The sequence below is a fragment of the Budorcas taxicolor genome, chromosome 8 (assembly GCF_023091745.1).
Source record: "Budorcas taxicolor isolate Tak-1 chromosome 8, Takin1.1, whole genome shotgun sequence".
Taxonomy (NCBI): domain Eukaryota; kingdom Metazoa; phylum Chordata; class Mammalia; order Artiodactyla; family Bovidae; genus Budorcas; species Budorcas taxicolor.
Genome location: NC_068917.1, coordinates 81,222,621 through 81,239,366, shown reverse-complemented (window position 1 = coordinate 81,239,366; position 16,746 = coordinate 81,222,621).

The following is a 16,746-nucleotide window of genomic DNA, read 5'->3' as shown; positions in this document are numbered from 1 at the left end:
CGCTTAACTGTCTGAGCCACCAGGGAAGTAAAGAAAATGCGTTTTAATTAGAGGTTAATATTTTCATAAATCTTATGATTCTTATTTGTGTGATCTAATCCAGTGGTATTCTGATTTCTGAACAAGTAAATATGTTTAGTAGTTCCAATATGGTTTTCTTAAAGCAGTAGGAAAAATCAGGCTGGACAAAACATTTAAAAAATTTCCCAGGCAAAACCTGGAATAGCTCTTGACAGATGAGCAGTAAACAACTTCTATTTCTCAGATTCCTCAATTATCCTTTGTTAATCCTTTGTAGTTATTCTAAAATATTTGGGAAAGAAAGTATAATGGTAAAGACATTGTCTTATTTTTAAATACTTGTCTACATTGACATTTAGTTTTCATTTGCAAGCAAATGTTCATGATAATTGTCAAATCACCTATGCTTTGCACTGGCAAAGTAATCAACGATTGTATAGATCAAGCACACAGTGCTTAATCCCTTCTGTAAAATTCAACTATTAATAAATGGTCATTCAATTTTTGCTTGATGCCTGCCAAGATAGAGAGCCTATCACCCTATGCGAATCCCACTATCTCTTTGGACATCTGACCATTTGGAAGACATTTTATATGTTAAATGAAATGAGTTTCTATAAACTTTCCATGATCTATTACTGTTCATAGAATTATCAAAGATCAGAATTATAAAGGACTTTCTAGATGTCATATTCCAATGTTTTCCAAACTGGAGAAACCACTAGCATATATAAAAACCCTTTAGTAGGGCTCAACCAGCATTTTATAAAAATGGAACAGAATAGGATATCAGAGTACATCAGCTGTAGCAAGGGCATATTTTGCTTTGCAAAATTTTGTTTTACATATGTATGTGTTTGTGCTTCTGTTGAATTGCAAGGCAAAATTTATTTACTATTGATACTTAAACAAAGATTATAAAAGATACTGATATAGTTAATAGTCATTTTGTAGATGAAAAAATTTAGGCCCAGAAAAATAAAATGACTTTCTCAAGATCCCACAACTGGCCAGCAGAGGATTCCAGCTGGAATTCTCTTGACCTCCATCTAGTATTCTTTCTGCTACAACATTGGTGTTAGGGACCTTGCTGAACAAATCTAATTCCTTTCCCCATATATCGGTCCTTCAACCATCAGAGTCTTCTTGTCTCCCTGCTCAAGTTTTCTCTTCTTCATGGGATACATTCCAATTTTCAAAGATAATGCCTCAGATGAAATCACTTTGACGCCATTAATCACCCTCATTTGCCTTCTTCTATAGATGCTTCAAATAGTTTCCACCCTTTTTTAAGTGTTGTACTTAGAACGGAAAAAAAGGTCTGATGTGTTAGTGTGGTCATCATCTTCATTGTTCCAGATGTGCTACTTCTATAAAGACAATCTGAGTTTGTATTTTATTTTGGGAAGCCATGTCATATTATTAAATCTTACTGAGTTTATTCTCAATTCAACCATCTAGTTCCTTTTATTCATGATGGGAAAATGAGGAAGAAAAAAGGAAACTGTAATTTATTAAATGCCTACCATACTCCGGGTACTTTTACCCGTGTATATTCCTCTTTCAGAATAATTTTGTGAAATGTTCATTAGCATTATTTTATAAATAAATAAGCAAAAGTCATGAATGGAATGCTTCCCTGGTGACTCAGGTGGTAAAGAATCTGCCTTCTATGCAGGAGACCTGAGCTTGATCTCTGACTTGGGAAGATCCCCTGGAGGAGGGCATGGTGACCCATTCCAGTATTCTTGCCTGGAGAATGCCTGTGGACAGAGGATCCTGGTGGGCTACAGTCCATGGGGTTACACAGAGTCGGGCATGACTGAGAGACTATGCACACACATGAATGGAGTATCAAGAAACTTGCCAAGATCACTTAAAATGGCAGAACCAGGGATTGAGAAGGGATTTGAATGTAGTCTGTAATTCTACTATATAATCTTAATTATCTCCTCTGGGAATTTAGGTCAGTTTTAGGAATGAACCTAGTGTCTTATTTTTCTCACTCTTCTAAGGTAGATGGGCTGGGGATGCCCCACTACTCAGCGTTCTGGTTAACAATGGGTAGAGTTCTAGTTCTACAGCCTGGTACTGTCTTGATGATCCCTAAGAGTTCTTTGCTTTCCTGAAAAGTGAAAGTGTTAGTTGTTCAGTCTTGTCCACTCTTGGTGACCAGACTCCTCTGCCCATGGAGTTCTCCAGGCAAGAGTACTGGAGTGGGTTGCCATGCCCTCCTCCAGGGAATTTTCCCAATCCAGGGATTGAACCCCATCTCCTGCATTGCAGGCAGTTTCTTTAACATCTGAGCCACCAGAGAAGCCTAGCTCTAGCTTAATCATGCTTTCTCTCATTACTGTATTCCACACTGTGTGAACCATCAGACTCTACCCGGACCCTAAAAACAACAAAATTAGCCTTTCCCTTGGTTTAAACTAGAAACCCTCTCAGTGCATTTTATCACTGCATGCATGCTAAATTGCTTTAGTCTTGTCTGACTGTTTGTGATCCTATGGACTAGAGCCCACCAGTCTCCTCTGTCCATGTGATTCTCCAAGCAAAAAGACTGGAGTGGGTTGCCATTCCCTCCTCCAGGGAATCTTCCCAAGCCAGGGATCGAACCTGCGGCTCCTGTATTGCAGGTGGACGCTTTACCGCTGAGCCACTGGGAAAGGCCAGTATGGGTATGTCAATGCTTCAATGTATATTAAAGTCCCCATAGTGATAACAGGCAGGGTATATTTGGTCTAGATAGTCTTCTCCACTTAATTGGCTTTATTTCATCTTCCCCCTCCCTAGCACAATCTAAAAAAATTTGCAGTCTTTGCCATGTAAGGAGGTTCTACCCACAACTGGGTTGCTTGGGGACCTCAGTTTCTTTCTCACGGAATTTATTCTAAACAAATACAGCACTATCCTTTCAAAATGTCTACTGAGTATAATTCTCTCCCTCTCATTAGGCCATTATTACATTTCATGTTATTTTATAGTATTTAAAATGAGACCTTTTTTCTTTAGTTTTGGCTGAGTCTACAAAAGCTGTGAATAATAAAGCAGGCCCCAAATACCCAAATTTCCTTGACAAAATGATTAGAGCACATATGCAGACTGCTCAAAGATATTACAGACATCTGGCCAGCTCTAGCCTACCACCCATCACCAGGGCAGAAAGAGGCAAAGTGCAGGAGGGCTTTTGCAGTTTTGGGGCACTGACTTCCTGCTCCCATGGAGAGAGGTGTAGTTGTATCTCTCTCAGTTCAAACTGTCTGAGAGGAGCTTTAATGTATCCCCTGGAGACTAGGAACCAAAGGACTGGGGTTGGACTCTTGCCAGGAAGTCTACAGGCAGGAGGGCATGTGCAGAAAAATGGGATGCCCCAGAGCTACATCTGGCACAAACTGCTCATTCAGTGATCAAGGGCAAAGGTCCATGCTTTCCATGACTCAGGTGTGCACCCTGCAAAGGAAAATTGGTCTGGGTTGTCTTAAAAAGTGTCTTGTCCAATTGAAGTCTTAGAGGGTGGACTAATACCAGAGGAACTAGCACCAGAATGCCCTGGGGATGGGGGAAGAGTCTTAACTGATAAGCCATGAGAAAGGCATTTTCCAGTCGAGGGACCTGCCAAGTAGGAGTCTCCAGCAGAGAATCACTGAGGAACTCTCAAAAGAGAATTAGCTGTGGACTTCCATCATGTTCAGAGAGTAACAGTGATGATAACCAAGTGCCAGTCAAGATGGACTCTCAGCCCACATTTCTCTTTCTGTTTCATCTACTGCATCCTCACAGGGACTGGAAACTAGAAAGACCAGAGTCACTGAGCAGGAGTGAAGCTAGAAAATAGTGAAGAAGCCAGCCCACTCACTCCCTCATTCTAGACTTCTGTACCTAAGTCAGATCTGAACTGGTGGAGATAGGAAAAAGCTTTAATTATCAAAAGATTTTGATAATTATCCTGAATTGAACTGAGAATTGTGTGGTTATTAAACTAGTCTGGATGTTTTCATACCCTAGTGAAGTAACTATTTGATTACTTTCTGAGTGATCTGAAATGCTATAGGACAGGTCCAGGATTTCATCCAGAGACAGTGCTGAATGAGTTAATGGAGCAAGTTTAGAAGGGAGTGGTGAGAAACAATTAAATTGTTTGTTTTGTTATGCATTATCAATGCCAGTTGTTCAGTTAGTAATGAACACAATAGGAATAGTATGCTAGCCAAGAAAGATCTTTTGCTCTTTTATTTTTCTCTCTCCATGTATTTCCTTTCCCATCTGGTTTCTTATCACTCAGGATTTAATAAGCCTTTTCTATTAAAGTTGCAAGGAGTTATTTCATGAGGCTGGCCATTGGCATTGCATGACATTGTATTCTCTTTGTGTTGTAAGGACAGACTGCCTAGTGACAATAAATTCCATTGGAGAGATCCTATGTTTGTATAACATACTGGTCAAATACAGAGGTCTACTTGTTAGCGAAAGTACTTGCTTAATTAGGAAATGCTATAACAAATGTTATTACCTATGCAATTTTTCTTGTCATTGCTGTCACCACCTGAATATAGCTTGAAAGGTATATAATGGTTACTTAATCTGTTTGGATTAAGCATCACTGACTCAGTGGACATGAACTCAATCAAACTCAGGGAGACAGTGGAGGACAGGGAAGCCTGGTGTGCTGCAGTCCATGGTGTCATAAAGAATTAGACACGGCTTAGCAATTAAACAACAAAAATCTGCTTGTGTTGCTATAACACAATCTCAGAGACTGGATAGACTATAAACAACAGAAATTTATGTCTCACAGTTCTGGAAACTGAAAGTCCAGGATCTGGGTGCCATTGTAGTTGGGTAGGAACCCTCTTCCGGGAGTCATAGATTTTGCATTGTATCCTCACCTGAAGGAAGGGACTAGGAAACCTTGCGGAGTCTCTTTTACATGGGCCCTAATCCCATTCATGAGGGCTCCAGCCACAAGACCTAAGCATCTCTCAAAGGCTTCGCCTCCTAATACCATCGCAGTGGGCATTAGGGTTTCAACATACGAGTTCTGGGAGTACGTGACATTCAGACCATTGCACCAGGACACAATCTTAGAAACTGTCCAATCTTTTTTTGTGAAGCAATAGTAGTAAAATGACTGAGATATATAATATTGATTATTTTTCTAGCTGAAAGTTAATTTGGAGGAGTAAGTGACTATTTTAAGTCTAGTTTAGAGTAAGTGTTGGCTATCTATTTTTTTTAACTACAAAATCTGTTATGGCAAGAATGTTATGGTTAGAAGTTCCATTACCAAGGGGTTAAAATTCTTCTTTGGGAAAACATTATTGCTGAATTTCAGAAGGGTGTTGTTCAAATTCAAAAATCAGTCTTGTACAAATATAATATTAGAAGATAGGGCCCTAAGAAATTGCAAACACTTCTGGAAATACAGAAGCTCAATTTTATTTATTTGAAAAAAATTCTTTTTTTGTATCTCATTTATATCCTAGTTTGTTGTCTTAGCTGGGTTCTCTCAAAAGTAGACAGTGGAACAAGGACTCAGCTGCAAGTAGTTTATTTGAGAGTAGATCCCAGGAGACACCAGAAGGGGATTGAGGAGACTGGGAAGGGATGGCAATCAGATAAGACTGTGTGACCTCAAGCAGGTCTCTGGGGAGCTCAGTGTATGAGTAAAGCCCACCTCAGCAGGATCTCCACAATGTTGAGTCACCAGCTGGGAGCTGTTCCAGGGGCACTTTCTCTCTGGTGGTTCTGGGTCTGCCCAGGGTCAGCTGAGGGGACTCCCACCGTTAGAATAAAAGAGCTCGAGGTTGATAGCACATCTTTGCTTTAAGCAGACTTCAGATGATTTAGACTGGGCAGGGGCCTACACTGACAGCATCTGCTACACTTGGGCTAATAAGAAATGAAAAACCACCGCTGAAACTGAGAGTGGTGCCTGCTAATAGAAACCATGAGAAGATAATTAGTTGTTGCTTTCACCTTTCTTGAGGCAAATAGAATGGGAAAAGTCTATGTTCAGAAATGACTACTTTTGGAATAATAGAGGTCATTGAGAGCAGAGGACACTGTGTGAGGATGTTAAATCTATGTTGTAAAGTGCTGCATAATCCCAAATCAAGGAAATAAAGAGGATTAAGCCAGAACTTGGGGTAAGGAGGGGCATGGAGGAAGGTCTGTTAATGTCTGAGTGGGTGTGTCTATTAACACTCAAAAGAGTTTGAAAAATCAGAAAGATTTTATGTCCCATTGTATAGAATTTGGTGAGAATATTTTTAATTTTAATTATACATTTAAGAATAGGACACATTATAAACTAGTTGAAAGTTTTTCTTTCTCTTCTATTATGACCTGTGAGTTGGAATCTTGACGTTTACAAGCTAACAAATATCCACAAGTCATTGCTCTATTCATTGCCAAGGTAACATGTAGAAGTCTCCGTCCTCTCCTCTGAACAGCTGTAGCAACCCAAGAATCTAATTTGGTGCCTCGTAAATGATCGCATTCCATCTCCTGACATTTATTTTTAAATTCTATGAAAACACCAGCTCGCAGGATGTTTTTTTTTTTTTTCCTCCAGTATTTCTGCTGTTCCCCAGCTGTTTGAAACATGTTGTGGCTTTGACTTCTTCCAGTTACCTCCTGTGATGAAGATTACCTTAATTGCTTGTTTGTGGAACATTCAGTCAGAGACAGAATATTCTGTAACAATCACCAATAGATGAAGGCTGACATTTTACATTCCTTGTTATTCCATTAGCAGTTTCTTATGAATTTTTGTTGTTGTTTTTCCCCTGAAGCCAGAATATCCTTTGAAGTCATGTGATCCCTGTTCATCATTCATTTACAAGGTCATATCATGGTCAGAAAAAAGGCTTGTTTTTCTTTCAAACAGTTCATAAGCATTCATTGAGAATCTATTGTGTGCCAGACACTAGTTGTGGAGAATACAGATGTGAATTTATCAGACTGAGTCTTGCCCCTGTAGTGCCTGCATTCTAGTGGAGGAAACAGAAAAGTTTATCGAATCAATCAACCTGTGAGGTAATTTGACATAATGACAGTGCTATGAGGAAAGTAAAGAGCAACTCATTTTATCTTTTTTTGGTGTTTTCTCTCTCCACAACTATTTTATACACATATAAAAATGTAAACACATATTCTACTTTTGTTCCTTTTCTGCAAAATGGTAGCACACTATATATATGTTTTACCTTATCTTTTTTAAATTGTGGTCTTCAGTTCAGTTCAGTTCAGTCACTCAGTCGAGTCCGACTCTTTGCAACCCCATGGACTGCAGCATGCCAGGCCTCCCTGTCCCTCACCAATTAATGGAGTTTACTCAAACTCATATCCATTGAGTCGGTGGTGCCATTCAACCATCTCATCCTCTGTTGTCCCCTTCTCCTGCCTTCAATCTTTCCCAGCATCAGGGTCTTTTCCAATGAGGTAGTTCTTTGCATTGGGTGGCCAAAGTATTGAGTTTCAGCTTCAACATCAGTCCTTCCAATGAACATTCAGGACTGATTTCCTTTAAGATGGACTGATTGGATCTCCTTGGAGTCCAAGAGACCCTCAAGAGTCTTCTCCAATACCGTGGTTCAAAAACATCAATTCTCCTATCAACTTTCAGATATAAAATACACTATTATTAACTATAATTACCTTTTCTACTCATCCATGTATTTTAGAGACCATTCTTCATCTGTTCTTACTGAGTTTTCCCATTTTTGTTCATAGGGCTACATAGTATTTCATTATGTATTAGACCTTTACTTTACCAGACTCTTTTTAAAATTAACTTTAAATTTATTTTAATTGGAGGATAATTACTTTACAATATTGTATTTGTTTTGCCATACATCAACATGAATCCACCACGGGTATACATGTGTATACATCCTGAACCCCCCTCCCTCCTTGGGAGATCCCACCCATGACAAGGTTATGTGGAAGAGAACTGTTAAGCAAGGCTTCAGAACTCAAGGGGCTCCCTAGGCTTTCTTGAGCATCTACCCCCAAACCAGAATCTGTCTGTTTTACTATTTCATGACTTTCACCAACTCCTCTGACATTAACAGGGGGCTATTCCTGACCACCTTTCTCTGGAGAAAATTAACTTAGGGCTATAGCTAATAAGTCTCCTGGACATGAGAAGAATGTTTACAATCAAAACCCCTCTGTTAGCATTTTAGCTTGCTTGGCAGATATATCCAGACTCTTGCAGCTACACATGTGATTATTTACAGCCTCCCAACTGTGAGAGGCACAGAAAGCCTAAAACATAGAGCCTTTCAAAGAGTTAAAAGTTATTAGAGTAGTGCTAATGTAGGATTTCATTATTGGGCCAATGCTTGTTGCTAAGTTCCCATATCTCTTATCCACTGTGCACCTGGGAGTGAATTAGTTAACATAGTTAGAAAGTAAGAAAAACAAGTGTAGCCTTGAAATTAACCATATCAGACTTTTGAGCTAATTGCTTCTTTCTTGTAACTCACTGCACCTTTGCTTCGTGAGAATATAACTCTGTTTAATACTTTTTGAGGCTGATGTAGATTAGAAATATAAGAAAAAACATTTCAAGGGAAAATAAGTTTTCTGGTTGAGAAGCCTTTATCAAAAGAGGGTCATAAAATGTTCACAGGCCTCCAAGGCCAGAAGATAATGTACACAATATTGTTTATGGGAAAGGTTTGCAGAAAAAATCCTGGTTTCGACAAAGACAAAACAGATGTAATGTTTGGGCTGACTCTGTATGACTTTGCATCTTTCATTTCCCTCTATGTACAAGTAAAGGTATAAAAGACCCTTTAAAAAATAAAAACAATGGGCCTCGCTTGAAGAAGCTTGGTCACTCCGTGTTTTTCTTTTTTCTCTTTTTTTTTCTCTCTTACTTTTCTTTTTCAGGCTGATCCCTTGGAGCATGGGGGCTCCCTGCGTTCACTTATCTGCCCAGGTTTCTAAGACCTGAACGGGAAGACGTTCTGCGTCTTCACTCCCTCGGGAGACCGGGAAGGCACCTGTGGCCTCCGTGAACAGGGCAAACTTCTTGTCTCGAAGTTATTGGCTTTCTATGTAAACCAAGGAATATCAGCCTCTTTCTCTCCTCTATTTTCTTCTCTACAATATTCTTTCCTTATCTCTCTCTCTAAATCATCTGCCGACGCCATTTTTCCTTCAGGTTCCCCTGGATCCTGCGGGGGCTGGACCCCAGCAGGTATACATGTGTATACATCCTGAACCCCCCTCCCTCCTCCCTCCCTGTACCATCCCTTTGGGTCATCCCAGTGCACCAGCCCCAAGCATCCTGTATCATGCATCGAACCTGGACTGGCGATTCATTTCTTATATGATATTATACATGTTTCAATGCCATTCTCCCAAATCATCCCACCCTCTCCCTCTCCCACAGAGTCCAAAATACTGTTCTATACATCTGTGTCTCTTTTGCTGTCTCGCATACAGGGTTATTGTTACCATCTTTCTAAATTCCATATATATGCATTAGTATACTGTATTGGTGTTTTTCTTTCTGGCCTACTTCACTCTGTGTAATAGGCTCTAGTTTGAATCAGTTCTAATGAGGAGGATGAAACTGATACCAGACTCCTTTTGATGACTATTTAGATCACTTCTAGTCTTTTGCTTTTACAACCAATGCTGCAACTAATATCCTTTTACATGATTTTGCAGATGCAAATATATAACCATTGGTTCATTTCTGAGAGGTAGAAATATTCAATCAAAGATATTTGACTCAATTTTTTGAACTTTTCCATTCTTGTTATTTCCTTTTGTACTTCATGCATATCAACCATTCTGGGATCCTTCTTGAAAGTGAAAGTTGCTCAGTAGTGTCCCACTCTATGTGAAACCATGAACTGTAGCCCGCCAGGCTCCTCTATCCATGGAATTCTCTAGGCAAGAATACTGGAGTTGGTAGCCATTTCCTTCTCCAGAAGATCTTCCTGTCCCAGGGATCCAAACCAGGTCTCCTTCCTTGCAGGAGGACTCTTTACTGTCTGAAACAGCTTACCATCCTAAAGATTTCCTGAGCTCTGTGTGTGTGTGTGTGTTTATGCTGTTTTTTCTATCACCTGTGTTGTATGAATTCTTACTTAGTAGTTTATTCTCACCTTTAGGTAATATACTTTCTTTAATAGCTTCATGAGAAAGAGTTCGTGGGAGGTAAGTTTTTGGATACATTGACTATCTGAAAATGTTTTTATTTTCCCTTCTCATAGCATTATCCACTGATTGTTTGGGTAGGTTAATTTCCTTAAGAATTTTGAAGACATTCTTCCTCTGTGTGTGAACTTCCAGTGTTGCTCTTGAAAATCTAGAACAATTTTAAGTAATAGTACATAGTAAGTGAATTTCTATTTCTTCTCTGGAACTCTTAGAATCTTCTTGTTAATCTCAGTGTTTTGTAATTTCACAATTATATACCTTATTATGAGGCTGCTTTCATCTATTGTGCTGAGCATTAAGGGGCTCTCTTAATGCAGAAAGTATATTCTCCAGGTCTTGGTAATTTTCTTGAATTATTTTATTAAACATTTCCTCCCTTTACTTTCTTTCTGGATTTCCTATTATTCAGCTATTTCAACTTCTAAACTACTGATCTTCCAGTTTTGTTAACATTTTATTCTTATTTTCTACATTAGTTTTTCAGTAAGGTTCTGGGAGATTTTCTCGACTTCACCTTCAAAACTTTCCACTGATATTTTTCTGCTCTGCTCCCTTGATTTTAATTTCAAAAACTTCTGATCTTTGAGTGCTTCTTTCTTACATCATTCTCTTCTGGCTTCATGACTGCCACACAAGCAGAGGAGTCATCATCTTTTTGCCTTCTCTACCCATGGAAAGATGAGCATGGCACACTCTGAAACTATATACCTATTGTTGTTCAGTTGCTCAGTTGTGTCTGACTCTGTGACCTCATGGACTGCGACACACCAGGCTTCCTTGTCCTTTACTATCTCCCAGAGTTTGCCCAAACACATGTCCATTGAGTCAGAGATGCACCATCTCATCCTGTCACTCCCTCTTCCTGCCTTCAATCTTTCCCAGCAAAAGGGTCTTTCCCAGTGAGTTGGCTCTTCTCATCAGGTGGCCAAAATATTGGAGCTTCAGCATCAGTCCTTTCAAAGACTCTTCAGGGTTGACTTCTTTAGGACTGACAGGTTTGAACTCCTTGCAATTCAAGGAACTATCAAGAGTCTTCTCCAGCATGACAGTTTGAAAGCATCAGTTCTTCGGTGCTCAGCCTTCTTTATGGTTCAACTCTCACATCCATACATGACTACTGGAAAAACCATAGCACTGACTGTATATAGACCTTTGTCAGTAAAGTGATGTCTCTGTTTTTTAATATGCTGTCTAGGTTGGTCATAGTTTTTCTTCCAAGGAGCAAATGTCTTTTAATTTCATGGCTGCAGTCACCATCTGCAGTGATTTTGGAGCCAAGGAAAAAAAGTATGTCACTGTTTCCATTTTTCCCCCAATCTATTTGTCATGAAGTGATGGGACTGGGTTTCTCCAATAGCTCAGTTGGTAAATAATCTGCCTGCAATGCAGGGGACCCCGGTTTGATTCCTGGATGGGGAAGATCTGTAGGAAAATGAATAGGCTATCCACTCCAGGATTCTTGGGCTTCTTGGTGGCTCAGCTGGTAAAGAATCCTCCTGCAATGCAAGAGACCTGGGTTCTATCCCTGGGTTAGGAAGATGCCCTGGAGATGGGAAAGGCTACCCACTCCAGTATTCTGAGGAAGAGAATTCCATGGACTGTATAGCCCATGGGGTCACAAAGAGCCAGACACAATGGAGTGACTTTCATTTTGGAACACTTGGATGGAACTGGATGCCATGATCTTCATTTTTTGAATGTTGAGTTTTAAGCCAGCTTTTTCACTCTCCTCTTTCACCTTCATCAAGAGGCTCTTTTGTTCCTCTTCACTTTCTGCCATTAGTGTGGTGTCATTTGCATAACTGAGGTTATTGGTATTTCTCCTTGCAGTCTTGATTCCAGCTTGTGATTCATCCCGCCCAGCATTTCACATGAGGTGCTCTGCATAAAAGTTAAATAAACAGGTAGTCTGAAGCTTATATCTAAGTGAAAGTTGAAGTAGGGGACTGTAATGGGAGATTGAAAGCTGGAAAACTTGAAATTTCAATCAGTGACCAAGATTTCAACAAGCAAATTTAAAAAATTACAAAGCTTGGTATAATTCACTGAAATAGAATAGACTCATTTTTTTCTCTGGTTGGGTTAGTCGTTCAAAGTCAAGAAATTAAATGCAATCATAAAACCAAATCTAAACCTAATGTTTATATATATATGAAGGGTAAGTCTCTGATCACACCTGCTTTTTATACCATCTGCCTATTTCTGTAGTTTTTGAGTGATGGTGAACTTCCCACATTTCTATCATGGAGCAGAGGTGGTCTTATGGACAACAGTGACAAAGATGGGTAACTGACCAAGTATCACTATTTTCCTTTTCAGTGGCTGCCCAGCCAGAGAATACATATCTCATGTTCCCCTTGCATCTCGGTAAAGTCATGTCATTAATTCTCTTCCAAGGTAAGTGAGCAGAAGTGATACATACTATTCCCATTTGAGCTGTTAATATTGGATGCATATCCTCTGTACTCAGTCCCCTCCCCATGAAACCATAGCTACAGGAAGGAAGCAGCCTGGAACCCTGAGTCATGGCTTGGGGGGAAATCTCATTTCAAACTGAGTCATGAGCAAGAAAAAAATTTCCAAAATTGTGTTAAGACCTTGAAAAATCAGAATTCTTTGTCATAGTAGTCTATACTAATAAATGCATATACAGACACATTTTGTCTACTTAGGTAAAGAGCTGAAGCTCATGGGAATGCTTCTTGTGTTACCAAGATTGCCACCTATGAAAAAGATCACAAATATTCTTATATCTAGGTGCACATTAAATTTTGGAGTCACTTTTTAAGAAGCTACTGCAGTAGAGCTATAACCCACAGTAGAAAAAAATAAAGGTGGTGGGGAGGGGGTGTGGTGGAAGAGGACACAGACTGATACCAATAGATAAAACAGATAATTATTCTCACTATACAGGCAGATCATTCACTTCACTGAATCATTGCTTTTTTCATTTGAAACATCAGGCTTCCTTAGGATGTTTGGAAATAAATTTAGCTTAACAAGATGAGTATTACTTCCATGCAAGGACCCCTCAGCTCATGCTTCCTATGAGCCATCAAGGTCACCTGAAATGTGGCACACCTGGAAATGTTACTCCAGAGGTACAGGAAGGGCCATTCCTGCTCACCTGAATTTCTCCCAAGCACCCATCTCATTGACAAGTAACACTATGGACTACAGTTCACCAGAGTGCAAGTTGGGCAGGACCAATGAAAATTCCTAGGCCACCACAGGCTCAGAACATCCATTTACCTCCTGTGAGACTTAGGTTCTATCTCTCTTCTCTGGATTGTACCAGGAAGTCCTCTGATATATGTCACTAAGTTCCCTTCAAGTGTCACCCCAGACACACCCACTAAGCATTTCTGTCTACTCACTCCCATAGCCTTGGTCTTTGTAGAGATAAGAAAAGTCTTTTAGAATCATCTCACCTCTCTTCACTACTTTTTGACACTCTTATCTTGGGAGAGGCTGAGGAAGTAAAAGGAATTTCCACATTCCAGTGGGTCAATGGACATTCCAATTTTCTGAGCCTTAGCAACAGATCAAGGTTTTGAAGATAATGTTGGAGTCGCATAATAATTTGTACTGAGTGTAAAATATGTACAACTGTTGAGAGAAACAGCTAATATTAATTGAGTACTTATAGTGTGCTAAGTGCTGCTCTAGTGCTTTAGCAAGTATTAACTCTTTTAATCCTACAATGAATAATTGCCCAATCAGTTCAGTTCATTTGCTCAGTCGTGTCCAACTCTTTGTGACCCCATGAACTGCAGCATGCCAGGCCTTCCTGCCCATCACCAACTGCCGGAGTCTAACCAAACCCATATCCATTGAGTTGGTGATGCCATCCAACCATCACATCCTCTGTCATCCCCTTCTCCTCCTGCCTTCAATCTTTCCCAACATCAGGGTCTTTTCAAATGAGTCAGCTCTTTGCATCGGGTGACCAAAATATTGGAGTTTAAGCTGCAACATTAGTCCTTCCAATGAACACCCAGGACTGATCTGCTTTAGGATGGACTGGTTGGATCTCCTTGCAGTCCAAGGGATTCTCAAGGGTCTTTTCCAACACCACAGTTCAAAAGCATCAATTCTTTGGCTCTCAGCTTTCTTTATACTCCAACTCTCATATCCATACATGAAAAACCATAGTCTTGACTACATGGACATTTGTTGGCAAAATAATGTCTCTGCTTTTTCATATGCTGTCTATGTTGGTCATAACTTTCCTTCCAAGGAGTAAGCATTTTTTTTATTTCATGGCTGCAATCACAGTCTGCAGTGATTTTAGAGCCCCCCAAAATAAAGTCAGCCACTGTTTCCCCATCTATTTCCCATGAAGTGATGGGACCAGATGCCATGATCTTAGTTTTCTGAATGCTGAGCTTCAAGCCAACTTTTTCACTCTCTTCTTTCACTTTCATTAACAGGCTCATTAGTTCTTCTTCACTTTCTTCCATAAGGATGGTGTCATCTGCCTATCTGAGGTTATTGATATTTCTCCTGGCAATCTTGATTCCAGCTTGTGCTTCCTCCAGCCCAGCATTTCTCATGATGTACTCTGCATAGAAGTTAAATAAGCAGGGTGACAATATACAGCCTTGATGTACTCCTTTTCCTATTTGGAACCAGTCTGTTGTTCCATGTCCAGTTCTAACTGTTGCTTCCTGACCTGCATACAGATTTCTCAAGAGGCAGGTTAGGTGGTCTGGTATTCCCATCTCCTTCAGAATTTTCCACAGTTTATTGTGATCCTCACAGTCAAAGGCTTTGGCATAGTCAATAAAACAGAAATAGATGTTTTTCTGGAACTCTCTTGCTTTTTCAATGATTCAGCAGACGTTGGCAATTTGATCTCTGGTTCCTCTGCCTTTTCTAAAACCAGCTTGAACATCTGGAAGTTCACTGTTCACGTATTGCAGAAGCCTGGCTTGGAGAATTTTGAGCATTACTTTACTAGCATGTGAGATGAATGCAGTTGTGCAGTAGCTTGAGCATTCTTTGCCCAATAAGTGTTGACTATTTTCAGCCAGTATTCTTATCCAGATAGTCTTGTCTTGTCCTTGTGATTCTTTTGTCCTGGGAAATCCAGCCCATTTCTGGATTTCTGGCTTACAGGCTTTGTTCATCTGTCCTCTGACTAAAACAGGTTGTTACAATTAATAATACTAATTTTTATTCTCCATCTGCAGTCTCTGCCATGTTCTCTCTCCCACACCACCACTCTCTCTTCTACACAACTTTGCCCTCAGTTGTAGTAAAATATATACCACACACATGAGTTACTATTTGCAGAATGATTTTTAACATCATAGAATCACAAGAATTTGGAAGTGGAAAAAAAAAAACCTCAAAACTTTTTGCTTTCTGCAGATATGGAAACTGGACCCAAACAGGTGAGGTTAGTTGCTTAAGATTATAGACTTATAATTGTTCAGCTGGTGCTATTCTCCAGAAAGGCTGCTTTAAATCACATTCTCATAACTCTATGCCCAATGAAAGTTTTTTTTAAAGAGAAAAAAGTTTCCTCTTAAAGCTTCAAAACATGAAGTGAAAAAAAATAAAGTCAGTCAGGCAGTCTGTCTGTCCATCCATCCTCCCATCATCTAAATTGCTTAGGTAAGTTTTCTCAAAGTGCAGCGTGCCATAACTTTCACATTATCATACTTGTATATCACCTATTAATATGGAGGTATTAATTAATCAAGTTAATACTGTTTAGTTATAAGTGATGGAAAAATGCAGTGATTATTTGCAAGAACTGAACAATTTTCTGTGAACATTGTTATTTAATGATAGAATTTTATGCATTTGGCAGGCATATTCACCTTTTTGAAGGGGAAAAGTTTTAAAATATGAAACTTTTTTCATATTTTGAAAATGGTTGAACCATGTACAAGAACTGTATGAAGCCATAGAAGAAATGTTTATGAGGACAGATCCAGCTGACTATCAGACTGAAATGAGACTTGCTGTTGATGTTGATATAGCTGGAGAGAAAAAATGAATAATGAGAAGCAATTAGGAATGTTTAGAAGAATAAAGTACAATGGATTGATCAAGAAATAAACAATCTTAAGAGCATTATATGTAGGGAATTTGTTAAAACTGAGAACTTGAAAATGGAATATTTGGGGAACAACCTTTACATATGTTGAATAAATTCCCTTAATGCTGTCAAGATGAAAAGGTTTCTCTGAGGCCACTGTTTGAGGCAGCCACTCAATAATAAAATTGTTTTGTATATATGTCAAGAAAGTAACCCACAAAGTATTTACTAAACAATATAACTCAGCAAAGACTTTCACATCACAGGATTCCAAGATGAAGTCACCACCTGAAATGTTCCAGGCTATTTTCAAATATTTGGCCAGATCAACAAGTGCATCAATATTTTATTAATATCTATTAAGTTCTGTTTAATGCACATGATATACGATGGATGGCTATATTATTGTTAACTCCCAGATGGAGAAACAAACACTCCTACGGGTGTTTGGCAGAACTATCAACTTATTACGATACCACATCTAG